Consider the following 22260-nt stretch of genomic DNA (forward strand, 5'->3'; position numbering starts at 1 on the left):
CTCTTATGTAAATGAGTACCGCACTTCTTCAGGGGAAAAAAAAACCAGTATGAAGATTCTGTGACATTCAGGTATCAAAGAAGCCTGAGTAATATTAACTAGGAGAGTGGACTACAAGGTGGATTCATTATATCCCACCTTGGTTACAAGCACAGAGATAAAGCAATAGAAAGGAGAACATGTAGAATGTCGGGTAAGTTCTGGGCAACCAATTCATGAGTTGCCCTAGTGAAGACAAAAATTATTTTCTTAGTAGTCCAAACAGCATCCAGCCCTGTGATACATTCAGAATGATAGTGATAGTGATTTTCCTTAGTTTCCTTTCTCTTTGGGTATAGATAGGGATTCTAGTGACAGGTGCAGATGCAAGCTACCAGAGTTGGTGGGGGGAGGCTAAAAGAGGGGATCCCGTGTCTCCTCTTCCCTTAGCCTCAGGTCGGAACAGTCAGGCTTGGGAGACTTCGAGGGTTTCACTTCCGCCTAGTTGCAGGAACCGCAAGTTCCAAGCTAGGTCGGAATTGGAATAGTCACAGTCAAAATACACCCAGATGCTCTCACACACACAGGAGCGTGCGTGCATCCCCGGGCCATGGGGTGCACGTGAGCCCACACTCCGCACACCCAGCCCTGCCTCTAGCCAGAGCATCCTCAGCAGCTGCCACTGAAGCAGCCTCCTCCTTCTCGTCGTCGTCCTCCTCCTACCACTGCTGCTGCTGTGATCGCCTATCCCCTCATCCTTCTTCCTTGCCAATTCCTGTTCCTCCTCCCCGCATCCCGGCTCCTCCTGCCCAGCAGCTAAAGGCAGAATCGTCGGCAGCAGCTTTCCTTCTCTCCTGCCTCAAAGAGGTTGAAACAGGTCTGTGCTGGGGGCGCTTTGTTGCGGGTTGCTGGAACACCGGTGGCTCCCAGAGCCACTGGGAGGAGCTCCGGGCAGGCAGAAGGGGGGATTATTTCCCAGTTTTCTGTGTTCCTGTATGAATAGATTGGGGGAGATAGTGTAGAGAGGCACCTCTGTCCCTTTGCCATTTCTTCTCCCTTGGTTCATGGCGAGAGAGAGCACTGAAGCTACTCGGACTCCTGCTCCCGCCCATCCCTAAAGCTCTTTCTTTGCGCCCCCACTTCCAGCATCCACTTCCCAAAGCTGAGCTTCCCCTTGTTCTGGGAGCTGAGGGATGGGGGCGGGGAGAGATGGATGGAGTCATCCAGCCGGGCACCTGGGGGTCTGGGGCTTTGTTACACAGGACAAAACCAGTCCTTAGCAGCTTCTAGAGCCTGGCTAGGCTGCTGTCTTCTAGTGATGTGGGGTGTGGGCCCCTGCACATTAGGGAAGTAAGAGAATGTGAGGGGGCACTCCCTGTATGTGACTGGGCATACAGGAATGCAGTACTGTGTGCCAGGGACGTGGTGTAGATTTTGTGTGGAATTTTGTATGAGTTGGACTGGTGCATTTGACTCTCTTTCTCTCTCTCTCTCTCTCTCTCTCTCTCTCTCTCTGTCTCTCTCTCTCTGTCTCTCTCTCTCTCTGTCTCTCTCTCTCTCTCTCTCTCTCTCTCTCTCTCTGTCTCTCTCTCTCTCTCTTTCTCTCTCTCTCTCTCTCTCTCTCTCTCTCTCTCTCTCTCTCTCTCTCTCTGTGTGTGTGTGTGTGTGTGTGTGTGTGTGTGTGTGTGTGTCCCTGTGTGTTCTACGCCATGGGGCTGGGCTACTCTTGGCATTTCATGTCCTTGGGTCTCATCCCATGCCAAACCAGACTGCAGCAACATGCAGGCAGGCTGATCAGGTCCAACCTGTTTTGCCCACATTCGAATGGGTGATGATGACTTCAAAGTGATGGAAATCCCCCGCCCCACGCTGGGTCAGTTACTTAGTACATTCTGCATGAGAAATTGTCACCTAGGTTGACCAAACCCTGGTGGACATTTTACACCCTACCCACAGAATATTCGGAACTTTCTTAAGCAGGTTCTCTTCTCTCAGCCAATAAGATTCCAATGCTCTTAACAGTGAACCCTGAGTGCCTCCCCTACCTCTTGTAATTAGTGGATCCTCATGTCTTTACTGCAAGGAAGTTTGTGTTGTGCTAGGACGAAAGTTGCACGCTTAGAGCAAAGGAAGCCAATCAAGTGCACTTATTAATTGATGGCGAAATTTCAATACAGGGTCGTTTCTGTTTTCTGGTAACACAAGATAAAGTGTGTAGCCATTTTGTTTTTAATCAAAGAAAGATCCGTAAAAATGAACAAAACTCCTTAACGTTTCTTGACCATTTCTATATGTGCTTTTCCAGTCCCCCAGATAAGCAGTTAAAGATTGTGATCAAAGGACCCAACATTTATTGCATACCTGCCATGTGTCAGTAGTAATGTTAGGCACTGGAAATATGGAAATGAATAAAACATCAGATCAGTTCTCAAGGAGTGCAGGCTGTTATGCAAGCTAGAGCTTGGAAACTGGATGACTAGGGATGGGCAGAGTACAGTGGAAGCACAGAGGAGGGGGGGTGCCCGGTTGGGGGTGGGGGTTCTGATCAAGGCAGGCTTCACTGGGAAAGTGACATTTGAGTCAAGCAAGTCTTGCAGAATTAATTCACCAGGTGGCTAAGTGGAGAATGACATCCTAAGCTCAAGGAGCAGCATGTGCAAAGGCAGAGAGGTTATAGTTAAGTAAAACTGCAGGGAATCTGAAGTATTACTGTCAAACTCTCTGCAATTTCAGAACGTGTCTCCATGGATTAGAATGATGATTAAGGGTGAATCTGAAAAGAGCCAGTATTGCAGATTGATGCATCCCCACCTTAAGACACGTCTGCCTCATTTATTAATCTAAGTGTGTTTTGCTTTAAGCAAATCTGATATATGGGAATGTAGCTTTGCAATGCAAATGACCTTAATGGGACACATTCAAGTAGCAGAATTGGTTGCTTTACAAAAGGGCTCACAACCAAATACTCTTAAAATAATTAAATATAATAGCAGTCACCATCTGATCTTTATAGTGAACTTGCTTTTACCAAAATTGCATTTCTACAGATTTCTTTTTTCACATAGTCAGTGGATAAAGACAGATATATCTATCTTTATTACCTTGATTTCTTATGCAACAAGTTCCCAATTTCCATGCAGGAATTTCCCCTCATGCTGTTAATGTTTAATAAACACTAAAGGAAAATATGAAAATGATAGCAATAAATATCAAATCCATTAGCTGTGATCTTTTGTCATTTGGCTCGTATGAAATTAATCACGGCAGAATCTTCAGGGACTCTTACATTTTAGGTACTTTTAGTAGTGTCACTGGTAATTAACGGTAGAGCAAGATTTCTGTGCTCTATATTGGCTTTGAAATGGATATATAATGACTACTCTAATACTCATGCAATTAAGATACAGCAGAAGCTCATTTGGAGTTTTCCGTTTTACTGTATTGGTGCTGATTGCATAGGTTGATGAATAGTAGTAAAAGTAAGCTTGGAGGTTGATGATTTTCATTCAAAGTGCCTGATGGCCCACGATTATGCTGGTGATGAGTATGAACTCTGATGATATGGCTTGGCACCATGAATGCATCCTCCCTTAAATGAAGCCTCCTGTAGCCCTAGGCTCTGTTTGAAAGAAATATAAGCAGAAGTAGATAGGAGTAGAATCAGCTTCTTAGGCCATTTGGCCAATGCCCTGCAGTACAAAAGGGTGTCCTGGGCTCCTTTGGTCACATAGAGGTTCTTTGCTCATTAGCTGTGGATACCAGAATGTATCAGACAGTATCTCTACTAAGAAAAGAGCGTACTCCAGTGCCTCATTAGCTTGGGTTGGAATGGAGCTGATAGGCCTGCTGTGCTAATACTCAGATCAACCCAATCCTAATCCAACCCTTCTTGATGTGAGTTCCAAACAAGACAGAGTGCCCACAGGTCAGATAGAGTGAGAGGGCAGGAGAAAGAAAGAAGAGTGAGGGTTTTGTAGTCAACTTAGAGAAATTATTGCTTCAAGTGCATAGGTTTGGTAATTCCAGAGCTTCTAAAAGATTCTACCGGGTTACTGCATATTGTGACTCTCCAGAAAAAAAAAAAGGAGTATATGTTTGTCTATAAAGCCAGTCCTACCACTTGATCGGTTGGTCTTAAGAGTATTTGAGGACTATGCTGGTCAAATAGACTCTTCTGCTGAGTTCAGAGGCAGTTGGTATCTTGTTGGGTAAACTTGGATAAAATATGAGCTGACTGACTGGCTTCACCAGTCTCAATCAGACTTTCTTCCCTCCTCCTCCTCCTCCTCCTCCTCCTCCTCCTCCTCCTCCTCCTCCTCCTCCTCCTCCTCCTCCTCCTCTTCTGTCTTGGTTATTGTTCTATTGCTGTAAAAAGGCACCATTTTTTTTTGGTCAGGGAAGGTTTTTATAGATTGTAGGTGAAGGAAAATGATGTGTCTGCCACACACTTGGTTTGTGCCAAGGTATGGTCATCTAGGGCAAGGGCTTGGGTAGCTGGTGACATCAGATGAGTGGGATTGGGACAGCTGTCAGGAATGTTTGGCACCTTTTTATATTTGGAGGAATGGAATTTACTGGACCATGTATGTGTGTGTGTTGGGGGGCAGTTATAAGCCAGGGATTCCAACCAAACAAGAGGGTTAGTTTATTATTGTAAAGGCTAGGAGCTTGGTGGCAGGTAGACAGGCAGGTATGGTGCCTCCTCCTTCTCCTACTCCTCCTCCTGTAAAATGAAGCTGATAGTAATCATCAGACTCACTGACTGCGATGGTGGGATGACAACTAAGATATCTTTGCAAAGTATTTTGAGCTCCTTAGAAGAAAGGCTGTCTATGACCTCAAGGTTATTATGAAGGGGAAGCTAAGATGTCAGGTAATCATTCCTGACTATTCAGGCCCAAATCTTGTTTACCTTTTGCACTTGGGGCAGCTGACCTCAGTTCTCTACTGTGCTTTGACTATGAGGACCTATCGTCATTCAACCTCTGTGAGTCAGTTCTCTGAGCTTATTTCCTTTCACATCCTGGACATTTCACTATGCCCTTTAATTTCCTGATCTGCAGTTGCCATCAGAACAGATTCAGCAAAACTCATCAGTCTGAGCACACCCTGCTGACCAGAGAACACTGGAGGTGGGAATTAAATTTGGTTGGAAAGTTGCTTTTATTCTTCACACTAATTATCTTTCAGAAACAGTTCTGAAGGGTCATTTCTGAGAGTTTACGGCTGCGGAGCTCCTTTCCAGTGACTCAAGTTTCCATTCAGGGCTAGACTCCTGTTTACAAGCCAGACCTCTTAAATATTTATTTAGGAGTCCATTTTGACAAGATGGAAGCCATCTTTAAGGTAATTTAGATACAAATAAAATAGTATTTACATGGGCACTGAACTTTCCTGATTACCTTGATGTTGTAAATTCTTTTCTTTACAAACTTCCTTCAGTGGAGAATGGAATTATTATCCTCTTGAGAATTAATAAATAATCACCATAGCAAACTCAGCTTGAGATTGAATCTGATAGACAGTTGTTGGACATATTGATTTTAGAGTCTTCCGTGCAATGATTAGTTAGTTCTTCACCACGTGAAAGCAATAAGCTACAGCTGCAATAGGAAAGATGTCTGTTAGCCATACATAAAAGAAGTCTTTTCGACTTGAGGACAATGTGATGCTGGAAAGTGAGCAAAGCTATCCCGTGTACTGGGACACATAGTGAAGATGTTATACTAGGAGGAGAGAGCCGTGGAACAGGAGATCTGTGGAAGGTTCATGTTTGGATGGTGAAAAAAAGGGCAAGTCACATAGCTACCAAGTAATACAAGCCATCCTAATAGATAAGAAAACACAGTTTATTATTTGGGGTAGGGGTGGGCACACATATGGAGGTCACACACCAACTTGCAGGAAATGGTTCTCTCCTTCTACCTTGTGGGTCCTGGAGACTGAACTCATATTGTCAGGCAAATGCCTTTACTTGTTGAGAATAAACTATCCTGCCAACCTACTATACTGTCACTTTATGTGCTTCAGGGGCGTTTGGGTTGATTTGTTCAATGAAACTTGAGAATCACATCTAGGTCTAAGCTTGGTAGGGCTCTCATAAAGCAGAATTAACAGAGGGATAGGCATCTAGTGAACTCTGCCCCTCCCCCCAAAAACCCCAAGACTTTGCTCTGTCTTTCTCCACTACTAGTGACTCACCAAGCCAAGCAGCCAACCAAAGTGTGAGAATTGGGTACTCATTAGATTTCATAGGGATCTTTGTCTTACAAAAATCTAGTATCTACAGAAGTATAGAAACTGGGATTTTTTTTTTAAAGCATCCACTGAGAACCTAGAGCAGATGTCCCCTCCCCTCCAGAAGCAGGGACAGAAGGACTGTCAGAACCATAGATCCAGGACACCCAAATTGCCCCCAGAGTTGAGAGGAAAAATGTATTCATGAAATTTCAACAGTATAGTTACCTGAACAATCCCAGCAAAATGACATTACCAATTGACACGTTAACATGGAAAAGAAAAATTCTACAGTGTCCCACTCCTGCAGGAATACCTGTAGGTGATCAATTGTTACAGAGAGATGTAGGACCAGTTTACTCCAAGGATTAGCTTCTACATAGGTTATCCTATCCCAAGTAGTTATCTCTGAACACATGTACATACAAATATAAATGCCTTGGGATGTACATGTATGTGCATAAATATACATACAGGTGTGTATACATATGTATGTATACATGTAGCAATAATAATTTGGCTACATGAGTTTTGGAGGGAAAGGGTGAACATGGGAGTAGTTGTATCAGGAAGGCAGAGGTGATGAAGATGGAGATTCAGTATTCATGTATGAAGTTCTACACCATACTGAAGGGCAGGCCCTGTGCCTTGCAGTAGATGGCAAACATAAAACGAACTCTGGTATTTCTTCAGACTTGTTGTCTCAGATTGCTTTGCTTTGGCACTGTTTTGTTCTTGCTGGTCTTTTGCTTATATTATGTTTGCCAATATTGTGGGTTTATGGTTGTGTGGGGTTTTTTTGTATTCTTTTTTCCAATTATGGTTTGCTTGTTTTGATTGCTTATATGAGAGAGAGAGAGGGAGAGAGAGAGAGAGAGAGAGAGAGAGAGAGAGAGAGAGAGAGAGGTGATGAAGACCTTAGGAAGATTTGAGAGGGAGGGCATCCTGATCAAAATACATCGTATAAATTTTTTCAATTAAAAAAAAAGAAGCAAAAGAAAAACTTTTGCACAGCCTGTCTCATTGGAAATATGAATATAACATAGGCAGAGAATGCACATCCTTATCCTTTACCCTTACACGTCTCTCTCCCATCTCTTCCCATCCTTTTCCTGTCCCCTAAGTAGTCTTTCCCTTAGACTTTCACATATAATGTTTATTACAAAAACAGAAATACAATGTAGGTTGTTAGTTGCTTCTTAAACCTTGATTAACTGCCATGTTCACAATTTATTGTGTGTATTTGTGCAGGCTGTTTTTTAAAAATATATGTGCATATCCACATCGTTTTCACTAAACTACATTTGGGTACTTTTTTGAAAGTGTGCAGGAGCTACTTTGTTCTTTTTAATAGTCGTACAGTATTCCATTATACAATTATAACATAATTTCTTTAATTCAAACTTTTATGATGAATTTCTACATTATTTCCTATTTTTATGCTGTTAAATATTGGTGCACTATACTTTATGGGATATAAATCTCAGGATACTTTGCAAACATTCTGTTGTATAGATTGACAACCATAAAATTGGTAGTTCAAAGGGTTGGTTTGTACATATATGATTTTAATAGCTCTTACCAAACTATTATTCAAAATGGCTATTATCCTATACTTCCATCAATAGTGACCATTTATTAACATGATTCCCTCACCAATCCCACAATTACTCTATTTTTATTTATTCTCTCATACAATCTATCCGGAACAGTTTCCCCTCCCTCCTCCCCTCTATAACTCCCCCTTTTCTCGCCACCAGATCCATTCCTCCTTCAGTTCCTACAGAAAAGAGTGGTAACAACGGAACATGGTGTAACAAGAGTTTCTCCTTTAATCTTTGATAATGTAAGAGTTAAATAACATTTATTCATAATCAGTTTTATGAATTATTTGAGAATTTCATGCAATGTATTTTGAATATATTAACTCTCCGCAACTTTTTTCTTTAAACACTCTCTCATCACCCCCATCTCTTTCCACCCAACATTGACATAATGTTTTTTCCTTCTTTCCTGATCAAATTTAGTTTGTGTTGCCTAGCTATTCCTGGGACTGGGGCATGTCTGTCCTGTGTAGCCTGCCAGGGGTCATATTGTCAAAACTTCAGGCTTCTTAATCAAACACTAGGCAGAAACACATGCTAGATCTCATAAAAGAAGAGATGCAAGAAACCCTAACAATGTGTGGAATATATGTAATATATGTTCACCTTTAATTATTTAAGGAAATATGTTTTTTTTAAGATTTATTTATTTTTATGTATATGATACACTGTAGCTGTCTTCAGACACACATCAGAAGAGTGCATCAGATCTCATTACAGATGGTTGTGAGCCACTGTGTGATTGTTGGGAATTGAACTCAGGACTTCTGGAAGAACAGTCAGTGCTCTTAACTGCTGAGTCATCTCTCCAGCCCAAGAAATATGTTTTAAAGTATATTTCTAACTACAACTATTTTGAAAGAATTTTCCAAATCAAATCCCTGTAAAGTCATTTTGAAATAGATGGCCTTTTCAGCTTATCTCTGCTGCCAGTGACCAAAACACCAGCCAGTGGCAGACTGACTTTAGAGCTATACATTGCATTAAGAAATATGAAGCAGCAAGCACAAGACCAGCACAGTCTCAGACCAGATGACATCATGAAATCTCAGCAAGGAGAAGGGCTAAGTGAGCACAAAGCCCCCGCCCACCCGGGACAAAAATCTATTTGTAATTGCTAGCTACTGGGAGAGAAAAAAAAATCAGTTTTTGTCAAGAAAAGTGACACCAGATTTATCAAATACACACCATGGCAGACCCCATACTCAGGAGTAGTTGGATAGGTAGAGGAAGATAAAGACCTGGGAGAGGATAAAGAAATGTAATGAATGGCATTCTCAAGAAGTAAATTAAGAAAATTTAATGCCTTTGGTTTTGCAAACTTTATATGCCCCAGTACAGGGGAATGCCAGGGCCAAGAAGCGGGAGTGGGTGGGTAGGGGAGCAGGGCAGGGGGAGGGTATAGGGGACTTTCAGGATAGCATTTGAAATGTATATAAAGAAAATATCTAATAAAAATAAATAAGTAAGTAAATAAATAAATAGGAAAAAAAAGAAAATTTAATGCCAAACAAACAAACTTGGGAAAATGTCATTGCTGCATGTGCACTGACCTTTAAGATTAGTACAATAGATTCTAGAATTTTCTGGATGTTGAGTGTTCAGTGTTAATCAGCAGCTGCCTAACTGTGCTTGCTGCAAAGAGGCGAATTTGAGGCCTTCCCCTGAGAAGCATTTAGGGAGAAATAAACAGTGATGTCACTCTCTGCAAAGGGAATAGTGGCAAGCAGGCACAGGTGTGGTGTTCTCTCTTGACTGCCCTGACCTTGCTTCCTCTGCTCAGTCCCCTCCTCTGCCAGCATTCAGATGTGGTCAAAAGGACTCTGTTGTTTGCTTTAGATGTGGGGTAGGGTCTGTGACTGAGAGGAAGATAGAAATGAGGGTGATCATTTGAGGGAGTTAGGATTGTCTGAAGAGCAGGGCTGTAGCATTAACGTCCTTAAGGTGTGGCAGAACCATGGGAGAGCATGAAAGCTGCGACAGTGTTTGCTTACTCGTTCTATAGATGCTGAATGTGTCAGAAAAGGCAAAGCACTCAGAGTTAGGCATTACCAGGAATGACTCTGACACTCTCACTAGCACTTGCTACCTAACAATTTGCCAGCCTTTCTCCCCTAGAGAGGAATATAGGTGCCCTTAAAGTGAAGCTTCTCATTTAATAGACCTAGGAGTGCCCTTTGCAGTGTTATCCGTCATTCACTCCCTCTACTGTGGCATTAGCCCATCCTGCTTTTGAAATCTTTCCAAGCTGTTGGAAAATGGGTGGGTTATTGCCCTCAAAGGAATGATTGGGGCTACTTGAGTTATTGACAATTATGAATTGTGGTTTCTCACTTTAAAATCTTGGTATTTGGCAAACGGTTTTAGGTCTTATTTAATACATTTTCTTTTTAATTTTTCTTCAGAGAGATCAGACTAGAGTAGGGAAAGTTGAGAGGAGAGCTTATGGGCAGATATTGTCATTATTCATCTTTGTTGTGTTAAAAAACTTGCTTCAGTTGTTAAGCTAATGAATGTCCTGGTTTCAAGCTAGGTTGATGCTTTGTCAGTGCTGAATGTTTTAAAATTTCAGCACAAAAACCCCCAGCTATGGTTTCTACAGATAAATCTATATGATGCATTTTTTTATCTTTTGTGTTTGCACATTGTGTGTATGGGTGTGTGTGTGTGTGTGTGTGTGTGTGTGTGTGTGTGCACACGCGCGCGCCATAACATTTGTGTGGAAGTCACAGGATAACTTCAGGTGACTGTCCTCATCTTTCCACCTTGTTTTTTTTTATGTTTTTGTTTTTGTTGTTTTGTTTTGAGACAGATTCTTTTATTACTCAGCGCACACTGGGCTTGCTGACCTGTGAGCTTCCAGAGAATCTTCTATGCCTGCATGTCATCTCACCATAGGATTGGTGGGTTATTGGCACCTACTACTGTGTCCAGCTTACATGGGTTCTGGGAAACTAACTCAAGTCTTCACAGTGAGTGATTTACCCATTGTGGCCCTGTGTTGTTTGTTTTGGACATTATTTCACTAACTTAGCTCCAGCTGGCTTGGAACATGTGATTCTTTAAGTCCCCAGATGTTGAGATTGGAAGCATGTACTAAGATATCTGACTTTTCTTTTACTTTAAATGTTATACCTGGTGCTTTCGATAGAGCTAGGAAAATCACAGAATTTTGTGAATGTAAGATTGTTTTTTAAAATTCTGAATAAAACCAAGAATAAATATTTATTTACAAATATAACAGAAACAGAGAAAAAGAAATAAAGAAGGAAGGAAAGATAGATGGAAATTCACAGTAAAGACACTGAAAATGCTGTTTACAGTGAATTGGGAGGCAGAAGACCTGGGTTTCAGTTCTCATTTTGTTAGTAATTACTCATGATTTAAAAATGACTGTGTAAATGTCTCTGCATTCCTCACATATAAAATATGGATGATAGTTAGCAAGATAATCTTTACTGTGTTTCCTTAAGTTTTTAATGAAATATTTTCATCTCTAAAATGAAAGGCAACCTTGTGATAGAAACACTTGGGACACTTTTGAAAAATATATAGCAAGATCCACCCCAACCAGCAGATTGTGAATCTCCGGGTGGAGACTCGGTGGTCTACTTGGGAACTAACTTCCTTAGTGATTCTGGAGGAGATGGGACCCTGCCCTAGGGGAACTTGCAGGAGGCAGATTCTCTGAGGTTTTCTGGCCCAAGGGAATACAAGCATTTTCCAAAGGTGGAGGAGGCTGTGTTTCAGCTAATTCCCGGGGGTGGGTTTCTCCAGAGGTGAATGCAGAGCTGCCTGCTCTTGGTCATCCCCTCAACTTTGGATGAACAAACTGACTGCTTGCTTACCAATGTGAGCATTTTTACATTTCAGGGTGGATGTAGGCAGAAACAATCATTCTGTCAAAAGCATTATTGAGAAAAGGCCATATTGCATCCATAGCTCTTAGACCTAAGGATTTGACACTCTTCTTTTGCTTCTCTTCTGAGTTACCATATCCTTGACCTGTTTCAACTTTGGTTTCTCTTGCAATTATGAAACCCACAGTGTTGCAGTGAATCTCTGCTGTTCCACAGGATCTCAACAGCCTAGATTGTCATTCCTTAGCTGCCTCCAGCCTCTAGAGACTTGGTATGTCCCTCCTGGATCACATCACTGGTTTGGTTTCCTTCTGCTATCGGTACTGTTTCAATATCAGCCTGCCCTTAAGACACCAGAGGGAAAGGAGTCAGTATCAGCCTTACCTAGCTAGTACCTTGTGTCATGGTGTCTTAGCCTTTGTCTTCACTACAGGGAAAGGTGGAGCTAAGGAAATTCTTCAGAAGACAGTCTTCCTTTTTATATATAGTTCCCAATTTATTGAAAATGGATTATATGCCAAGTACTGCACTACTCTGCATGTCTCGTGTAATTCTCTCTACAGTGCTATATAGTCAATATTATTAGCATTTCCATTTCACGGAGGCTGAAAATGAGGCCCGGAACAGTTGAGTAACTTGCACACATTTTCAAAGATGAGGAAGTAGCACTGTGAATTTATCTGTGTTGTCCTGGGGCATCAAGAGTCAAGGCTATTCTGCTATCAGAGCCCCCACTGGTAATACAGTTATGTTATACCAAAAGAAAATGCGTGAAGGAATAGATAGAATCTATTCTGGACCCAGAAATAACTTTAAAGAATGGGAAAGAAAGCAAAGGATTTCTTTTGAATGGTAGCATGTTTTCAGGGCTATTTTTATGTATTATTGTAGGGATAGGGCTACAAGACTGCTTTGAAGGCTTGAGATCTGCTAATAAAATAGATCTGTACCCATCGTCAGTGAAAGGTCAGTCCCCAAAGGCTCCTGTGATTATTGTTAGTTTCTCAGATCATAGAAAGGGAAACATTTTGTTTCCTTCTACTTCCATCAGAAACCTGGTGCAAAGGATCTAGAGGCCCGTAGGGAGGTCAAGAATGCATTTCTGGATGTTTTAATTGACAGAGGAGTAAATTGAAGGGAGAGCTAGAATAAAGTCCCAGAAATAAGATGTCAAGAGTCTTTTTGGCTTGGATTCTTGGGTATGTGAGAGGGTTTGGAGGGAGGAACAAGAGGAGAGAAATGTAATTATAACCTGAAAAAAGAAACAATAAATGCATATAGAAAAATAATTTTACAGCACATACACAGGCCATTTGGTTTCTTTTCCTTGGCTCTCTCTGGAAATATTTTGTGCTAGGTATTATTTCTCTAAAAATCCCCTTCGATTTGAAGTCCTCGGGAGAGTACTTGCAGCTGTTTTCTGCAGTGTCTGTCATCTTTATTGCCATTTTCAATCATGATAGTCAATAGATATCAGGAACCAGGGTCTTTCTTGTAACAAGGTCAGTAGTTTGCTCCATGTTTAATGCTGACAAGTCACTCTGCTTCTCTAGGCTTGTTCTTCCATCTGTCATGATCCTTAGTCTCCGTTCCTCTAGGAGATATTGAAGTAGTCAAATCATTACATACAGACTGCTGTGAAAGGAATGTGGTCCAAAATATAGACACTCTGTTGGGGCCAACTAGATGGCTCAGTGGGGAAAAGTGCTAGCTGAGCAAGTCTAAGGATTTGATATTGAGCCCAGTACCTAGATAACCTAGCATCTACCTACAAAGCTAGATTTGGTAGCATACATCTGTAATTCTATTACTCCTATGTGAATATGGGAGGCAGAAACATGAGAGTTGCCTTTTAACTCACAGGCCAGCAATGGACTATGTACTGCAACAGCAAAAACATCAAGAAAGACCTTGCCTTAGCAAGATGAATGGCAAGAAGCAGTTCTTGAAAGATATCCTCTGACCTCTACATGCTCACTATGTCATATTCATGTCAGCCCCCCAAGTACACAATAAAGAAATAGTTTTCATTAAAAAGAAAAACTTCTAGAAGTTTCCACTAAAAAACAAAACAAAACCAAGTAAAGAAAAAACACAAAACACAAAACCTGGGGCCGTTGAGATGGCTTAGTACATAAAGGTGCTTGGAGACAAGGCTGATGACCTGAGTTCAATCCCCAGAACTCACAGGATAGGAGAGAACCACCTCCTACAAATTGTCCTCTGACCTCCACATGGGCACATGGCAAAATGCAAGTATACTCATTCAACACACACACACACACACACACACACACACACACACACACTGTACATGTTTAAATAGTAAGACACCTGGCCTATCGGAGTATCATAGTTTAGTCTTAAATAGACCCCCAACACTGAACTTAGTATATACTTAGACAAGGTCACCAAAGAGAATTGTTTAGCAAGAAAGTGTTAAAAATCTCATGTAGTTTCTTGATTGCTCGTGTCCCAAACCACTGGCAATGCACGACCTCATAGAGACTGGTGCTGTCTTGCAATCACGCGTCTGTGTAAGAAGTAGAACTCTTTTTATTTATTTATTTATTTTTTTTGGTTTTTCGAGATAGGGTTTCTCTGTATAGCCCTGGCTGTCCTGGAACTCACTTTGTAGACCAGGCTGGCCTTGAACTCAGAAATCTGCCTGCCTCTGCCTCCCAAGTGCTGGGATTAAAGGCGTGCGCCACCATGCCCGGCAGAAGTAGAACCCTTGTGTTGCCTAATATTGCAAGAGTGTTAGACTGCATATTGTTAGATTCAAAGCCTGTATTCTAGTGAATGCTCTTCATTTTAGTACTATTTATTTTACTATTGTCAAGTAAAAAGTCCATCTTAGTCAATGCCAATACCATGGCAACTCTTACAAAGGAAAATATTTGACTGAGGATGGCTTGCAGGTTAAAGGTTTAGTCCACTGGCATCATGACAGAAAGCACGGTGGCACCCAGGCAGACATAGTACAGGAGAGGTCATTGAGAGTTCTACATATCGATCCACAGGGAACAGGAAGTGACCTGGGTTGAGCATATGAAACCCTCAAGCTCACCCCTAGTCACATACTTTCCCTGAAAAAGCGACACCCACTCCAACAAGGCCATGCATCCTAATGTCTGTCAAGTGTCATTATTCCCTAATGACCATGTATTCAAATATATGGATCTGTGGGGCCATTTCTATCCAAACCAGTGCAAATCCTTAAAGTAAAATGTTTGTATCTGAATGTGTTGTATTTAGGTTTCCTCTAGTGAAACATCTGTCTTGAGGAAAACCACAATGCAGGGATAGCTGTAACGCTCCCACTAGGTGATCCTAGGATATTTCTTTTTCTTGTTTGTTTTTGCAATACCAGATAGGGAGCCAACTCAGTCTTATGCACACCAGACTAGTGCTCTGCCACTAAGCTATATTTCTAGCCCTTGAAATATTCCTTAATCACCTAATTTCCTTAACTCTGTGAAAGGAAAGGCACACCAAAAAGAAGAGCTTACCTCCTCATGGAATTGCGGTATGGACTCAGAGATAATTTATACATGCCTATGGATGGTGCTTGTCTTCGTACTTCCTTTTCTGGCAGCCAGCCTTCCTTGTAATAAGATTTCATGAAGTTTTGTGGAGATAGTTGACCAGTCCCTTGGCCTTGTTAAACCTTTGTTTCTTCACCAAAGCAATGGGGACAGTGATGATATTTAGTCTTAAGACGTTCTTTTTTGTTTGTTTGTTTTAGAACAAGTGAGGTGACTCCTGCAAAGCTCATGGGACACTTCCCAGAGTATTATTCCTGCTAGTGCTGTCATTGTTCTGTTGCTATCCTAAATGCCTCTCTGGGTTTCTTGGCTCTTGACTTTCCAGTGGGCCAACCCATCCCAGCTGAGACTTTTGATACCTGGGATGTATCCACTGTTGAAGGTGAGCAGAAGGGATGGGCTTTTTGCATGAGGGAGCTCCTGACATGGTGAGGGCTTTCTACAAAAGCACTGTACAAATAGGAATAGACATCAGTCAACTCCTGCAGAACAGCTGATTCTCTGGACCTGAAAACGGTTCTCATGGTGACAAAAACGGGGACAAAGAAGAGCTGCTTAACAATTTCCCCAGGACACTGGGCCCACGCTGCATGAGGTTCTGTCAGTTCCCCCTCCTTACTACCAAGCCTCCACTGTCAGCCCTGCCAGCCATGTATTCCCTTCTGGCATTCCTCCAAGACAACAGGCTGGAGAGCCCTTTGTCTCCTCCCCAAGTAATACAAGGAGTTCAGCAACTGCATGCTGCCATAGTTACAATTCCTACCTGATCAATAGAACTGGGAATTGAGCCCTGGTGACAAGACCTGCCTTAAACAGTGCCACCTCCCAGGGCATCATCTGCTTCATCTTGGTGATCAACCTGCCCTATTCATCACCAGCTGTGTACCACACTGTGGACCTTTCATAATGTGTTAGTCTTTGTATTGAGGGACTCACAAGGCAACTGATTGATGAAAATTTCTGCTTCTTGGGTTACTCAATGTTTCTATCTTAATTTTTTCTTGCCTGAACTATTCAATTTTACACTGCAGATGTGTTTTATATGGTATATATATATATATCCATAGTAATGGCTAATGTATTGTTCTATTTCTTTATAAATTTAACCTTTTACCTACAGGAAACATGTTGGACATCTGTTATATGTTAGGCAACTTTTTAGGCACATAGAATATGAGTATAAGAAAAATAGACATAGATTACCCTAATGAAGCTCATATACTAGTAGAAGAGACATACAGGGGGAAATTAATTCAGATACTTATAAATTATAATAAGGTCTAAAGCTAAAACAAGATAGTCTGAAAGGCTGTAACAAAGGAGGCCTAATAGAGATTGGGATATCATGAAGAAAGGACTTTCTGAGGGAAATGATTTTCTAAACCGTGTCCTGAAATATGAATGCCTAGAAACAGGGAATGTTCCACACAGAGGGAACAATGTGTCCAGAGGCCTTAATGTAGGTCCTTGAAGTATTCATATGACTCAAATTGATAGTTACACAGGAAGAAAACGATGTTCACTGTGGCGAGAAACCCTACAGAGAGTCTTGCTGGGCATACAGTAATGAGTTCTCTATGTTGAACATAGTGGAAAGCCACTTAAGTGAAGAATCTAATTAATGCAATTTATATTTAAAGCATCACTCAGGCACCTATATAAAACCGGGCTGAAAAATTGCAAGGAGAGAAATCAGGATAGTTAGAAGGCCATGATAATAGTTTAGAAAGATATACTGGTGGCTTAAGCCAGGGTTGTAGTGGCCATGAAGGCAACTGAGGAGATTTACTATACATTTTAAAGTTAGAACAAAAATGACTTTCTGATGGACTGGCTTTGGAGATTGAGGGCAGATTAGAGTCAGGAAAGACATGTCACTTGAGCCACTTGTTAAGTAGTGCTAACAGTTGTGGATATATGGATGTATCCTGAAGCATACAGAGTTTAACTTTCTTCCTGGGTGGCATTTGGTCTACAGTGCACATTTAGTGTCTGCATCAGAAAACCTGACTTTGATCAAAAGGTCGTTACTATGAATGTACTTGTTGGCTTCTTTGGTAGGATTTAAATTATTTGGGAAGACTGATTATGTTTTACTCATCTACATATCCAATAAAGTGCCTGAGATATGATACATCAAATACTATTAAATAGGGAAAATGGTTTCTTTCTCTTTCAGCTAGCTTTTTCTTGTGAAATATATGCATATATCTTTGGATTTAACTTTGTAGAAGACAGATATGACACTCAACGGAACGTGTGCTTTTAAACAACCTTTGAGCTTCATTTAATCATTAATTGGCTTTCACAAATTATTAGCATGTCCCTGATGCATAAAACATACTTAACTTCAGTTTATATCCTTCAGCAATATAGTAAAGGCTGTGTGGTCATCACAGAAAAATTGGCTCATGGGAATGTTTAGGATAGCCTAGACTGGGCATAGCAATAATGAAGAAGAGCCTATGGTGCCTGAGCTGTACAGGCAGATAGATGGCTTTGTGGACCTGGGGTTGACAATGTGACTCCCAGGAACATGTACTACAAATAGTGTGCTACGAGGTCTTAGATTTGGAGTTATAAAATTACAAAATATAACTGGGCTACCATGCTCAAACAAGACAAAATGAAATATTCCAAAAGGATTTTGGTTGCTTTTATGTAACTCATTCAAAAGATCTACAGAGAATTGTGTGATCCTTCAGGTCTGAGATGGAGTCTGGAAATTTGTATTTTATAAACATACTAGAGAGTTCTCATACACATGTCTCATGAATCATATTTTACTATATCCTGGTTTTAAAGGCCAACCCAGGAACTAAAGATGGGTATAGATAGCTCCTTTGGTGTAGAAAATCACCAAATTGTCCCTGTTACTTTTACAGTTACTCTGAGGAGCCCCAGGTACTTCCCATGCATTTGTAGACACTGAGAGATGGGTCAGTAAAGAGAAACCATAACAGTCCTTATGAAAGTGAAAAGGGCCTAAAGCCATATGCATAACACTTCAGGTATTTCTGATAAGTGCACAGGCACAGTAGATTCATTTTTTGAGACAACATCAAGTTTGTACTGGATGCAAGGTTAGGCAAGAGAGACATCATATGCAGTGCTGGCAACCTGCTGAAGTTACTTTTTAAAAGAGATGAGCAGGGTCTTGTCTTGTGCTCTAGCCATCAACCAGAGGTGCTTGAGAGTAGCAAGTTATGGAATGGAATGACAGGGGGTGTGGCTTTAGCCTGCCAGTGGGGTGAAGAATCACTAGACGTTTCTTGCTTCTATGTTCACCTTGTATGGAGCGTGCTCCTAGCCTGGTAATCTTAACCCTCTTCCTAAGCAAACATGGCTCTGCATCTACGGGAAGGTGTCTGACTACCACAGAGATGTATCTTCTTCCAATTGTTCAGAGATGAGCTAGAGTATGCTAAGGAAAGTGGTCAGCTTTAATCAGAGTGAAGGACTGAGGCTGCCCACACCACTATCTTGTGGGAGAAAGGCACAGAGAGAACAGCATGCACTAGATAGCCTGAGAGAGGCCATGAGGAAGCAACTGTAAGTGGAGCTGAGTTAGAAGATAAAGTCTGGGAGATAACATAAGGACACATCTTATTGGCCTTTGCAGGAAATTTTAAGTATTGTGGCTTCTCTGAATGAGTGACATGGTGAGCTACTGGGGAGAAGTTTCTGGATACAGAATGAGATAAGGGATGCCTTATCCTTGAAGCTTCTTTGACAACTTTAGCTCTGCCCACTTTCATTTCTACTGTCTTTATCACCTGTCCCATTTCCTGAATTGCATCCTGGTCCCTGTGATGATTAGTTTTGCCAAAGTGATTGGATGAGGAAATGCCTGGTGCACTGCAAAATACACCCTTAGGATTGTTTGCAAGGACATTTCCCGAGATGACTAGATCATGAGCCATCTACACTAGTATAATCCATTGGCAGATTCAACCTTGAGTATTGTATTAGTTGGGTTTTTGATGTTGCTGTGATAAAATAAACAAAAGCAGCTTTTAAGAGAAAGAGTTTATAGTTTGGTTTATCATTCCAGAGGGCTAAGAGCCCAACGTGGCAGTGAGGCATGGCAGCAAGTGGCAGGCATGGTCACTAGCATAGGAAGCTGAGAGGTTAAATCTTCACCTGTGAACACTAAGCATAAAGAGTGAATTGGAAGCAGAGCATAGTTATAAATTCTCAAAGCCCACTCCCAGTGACATAATTACACCAGCAAGGTGGCACCTCCCACAATCTTCCCAAACAGCGCCAGCAACTGGGAAACAAGTATTGAGAAACTTTGAGCTAACGGGAGATATTTCTCATTCAAATTTCTGCAGGTATTTTCTTGGGAGATGGTAGAAGCTCCTGCCTAGTTAGAAAAAGTAGTTCACTGCAGGCATGTTTTTGGAAGCTACAGTCTTGGCTAGGTTCCTTCCTATTGCTTCTCTCTGCTTCCTGGACACCTTAATGTGGTCCCTTTTGCTCTATCACACATTCCATGCCATAAGATACTGACATCGCTGGACCCAGGAGCCAAAAATACACCTTTCCTATTTTTAATCATTTTTCTAGGGTATTTTTGGTCTCATCCATGAGAAATGTATTGATGATAGCTACCAAACTGACCTACCTCTCAAATCTTGAATAGAAGTCTTATGATGGGGCCCAGGTAGAGTTTTTGTTAAAGTTCTGTAGATGAATCTAATGAGCAACCAGTTTGAAAACCTCTGGAGTAATTCAAATACCTGAGCAAAAAAACAATCTCAACAGCGCATTGGAAAACATTTGACAACTCTCATGTAACTCATTAACCAGTTTTAAAGTAACCTCTATCACCACTGTCTAGCATCCAAAGCCATCAATGTCACTTTGTCTCCATCAGGATCTTTTCATCATTGCCTAGAGAAAATAGAGGCTCCCAGAGTCTCTGGTTTTGTGTTTCTTCCTCAAGCCTAGAAGTATATGGGTCTAGACTGATTTTCCTCTCTCTTCTGGCTCTTCCAAAAATTTTTTATGTCTATTCAACATCTTATTCACTATTTGCTTCCTTCAAAACAGCTACAGCTTGTTCTTAAATGCCTTCTTCTCAGTTCTATAGTCTTCATTTCTATCTACTGTCCTAGGTCTTCTCTCCACAGCTGAGCTACCTCCAAAGACATCTGCTCCTTCTATCTCTATGCTTTCACTTTCCAATCACTCTTCCCTCCAGTAAAGTCTGGTTCTCTGCTGTTAAAGAATGTCCATTGCCATGAGCACCGGTGATTTGCTAACTGACAAAGCTCCTGAGTAAATCTCAGTCTTTTAGCTTCCTCAGTGCATCTGAGTCAACTCTCATCACTGTCTTCCTGAAAATGTGTCTTTCCTCGGACTACATAGCACCATTATTTCTGGATTCACTTTTAGTTGTTTCTTCAAGTTTTATTTGTCTAACACTTGAAATATGGGTATTTCTAGTATTCTTTCTTTTCTTCCTTAATATTGTTTTCTGACAATTTCATATGTGCTTTTAGTTTCAACTGTCATCCACATGTCTACAGCCATTGTATGTCTCTCTTGATCCCCTCATCTGTTTATCTATTTCTACCTTGAAATGCTATAAGCATTCCAAAGTCAATGTGTCCAAAACTAAACTTGATATACTCCACTAAATGAGACAACTCTCTCAGTCTCCTTTGCCTCACTTACCTTTCTTTCAAAAGGTTTACTTTCCCCAAGTCTACATCTCAAATCTCTAAATATCAGTTTTCTGGTTTTGGGGGATTATTTGCTTTTTTTTTGTTGTTTGTTTGTTTGTTTGTTTTGCATCTTGACAGCACTTGTTTTGTTATTCCTCATTTCTCATTTAGACCACTGTTGCATCTGAATTGCCTGGTTTCATAGCATCTATTTTAAAGCTGTCTTCCGAATGCACATAATCTTCCTAGCTTCTCATATTTCCATTAGTGATCCCCAGGACTTATGGCAATGGTTTTGAGATTATTTCATGGAGTGCTCTTTTTTTTTTTTTCCTGAAATGGGCTGGTGGAGTAGACCATACCACAAGGCTAAATCCCTCATCTCAGTAACAAACTTTTGGATCTATTTACTGCTCTCTGAGCACCTGAGAAGCTCTTCTTTTAGAGTGAGAATTCTGCAGTCAGAGGAAAAGTTTGAATGCCATTGAGGTAACCCTCAAAACAAACTCCAACAAGTTTATTGTGTATTAGAAATGGAAGAGACTATTTGTAATGTAAAGAGTCTGAAGGGCTGGTAGCTTGTTGGCCTGAGAACTATCCTTCAGATGTATTAGTTTGATAACAATATCCAGTTTAAAGTCTCAGCCTGATGTATCCTTCTGATAGTGTTCTAAGTTCTTTCTTCTGACTTTCAATTCAGGGTTTCTAGTGCCTGTCAGAGGCATGAAGTAAGTCATTGTGCCTGAGAATACCCATGGTCTCTGTGTAGGCACTGGCCTTGATTAACTTCACATGTAGAGTGCCACAGCATTGTGTAGCTTAACAATTCTATTTAACATATCTCTAGTATTTTACTATGTGATTAAAGTAATTTTAAAATTTTCTTTTTTTTTAATTTTTAGAATTTCATACTTTTACATAATGAAATATAGTCATATCACTCAGGCCTACTTCTCCCTCCAAGTTCTCTACTGTGTCCCCACAACATGCCACCTTCTAATTTCATGTTGTTTTCTTTTGATAACTGGGTAAGTCCAGTCAGTGCTGCCCGTATACACACGGTTGTGGAGCAACCCATTACATCATGGGAAACATGCCAGTACATATATTATTTAAAAAAAAAAACTCCACCACCCACTATCCATTGCCAATAGCTCCTCATAAGGGATGGAAACAGGAGATCATTTATCCCATAAATGCTGGGGGTTGGGCTGGTTGACCTGTGTAGGTCTAAGAAATGGGTCTTTTTTTCTACACAGAGGAATCTGGCTGTTCTGGAACTTGCTCTGTACATCAGGCTGGCTTCTAATGCACAAAGGTCCACCTGCCTTCCCAGTGCTGGGCTTAAATATGTGTA

At 41.1% G+C, this 22260-nt stretch overlaps 1 protein-coding gene across 7 annotated transcripts in view; it reads left to right on the forward strand.

Moving 5' to 3' along the window:
• Positions 1-458: 458 nt before the first annotated feature.
• Pak3 (p21 (RAC1) activated kinase 3) overlaps positions 459-22260 on the forward strand; it is a 279431-nt gene continuing 257629 nt past the window's right edge. For 2 of the 7 annotated variants that reach the window (XM_017318421.2, XM_030251249.1), the window contains exon 1: positions 459-856. The gene's annotated coding sequence lies outside the window, so the exon portion shown is untranslated. Of the gene's footprint in view, positions 857-10632; positions 10793-22260 lie in introns of all 7 variants that reach the window. The other 5 variants (XM_017318418.2, XM_011247790.3, XM_017318419.2 and 2 more) reach the window with 4 other exon arrangements.

This window comes from Mus musculus, chromosome X, assembly GCF_000001635.26.
Source record: "Mus musculus strain C57BL/6J chromosome X, GRCm38.p6 C57BL/6J".
Taxonomy (NCBI): domain Eukaryota; kingdom Metazoa; phylum Chordata; class Mammalia; order Rodentia; family Muridae; genus Mus; species Mus musculus.